Here is a 301-nt window from a genome sequence, read left to right as displayed (position 1 = left end):
GTGAGGAGCCATCCAGCTGGATGGCCATGGAGAACAGGCAGAATCAGCAGCCTCAGAAAGCAGTGCCCTGGATGGTTATCAGATGACCCAGGTCTATAACCCACCTCTTTTTTTTTTTTGTCTTTTTTTTTTTTTTTTTTTTGTGGGGACCCCTGACTTCTGCTGTGCTAACTAAGGACAGAGAGGGTTATGAGAAATCCAAATCTATCCCTCACCATGATGGTCTCTCAGTCTCTGTAAATGAATACAAGTCAGGGTAATGAATGTAATACTGCACTAAGGTGTTTTGAAGTATGGAAGA

The sequence above is a fragment of the Colobus angolensis genome, unplaced genomic scaffold (assembly GCF_000951035.1).
Source record: "Colobus angolensis palliatus isolate OR3802 unplaced genomic scaffold, Cang.pa_1.0 Scaffold55, whole genome shotgun sequence".
Lineage (NCBI taxonomy): Eukaryota > Metazoa > Chordata > Mammalia > Primates > Cercopithecidae > Colobus > Colobus angolensis.
The sequence above is the reverse complement of the archived record's forward strand: the minus strand, read 5'-3'. Positions refer to the sequence as shown.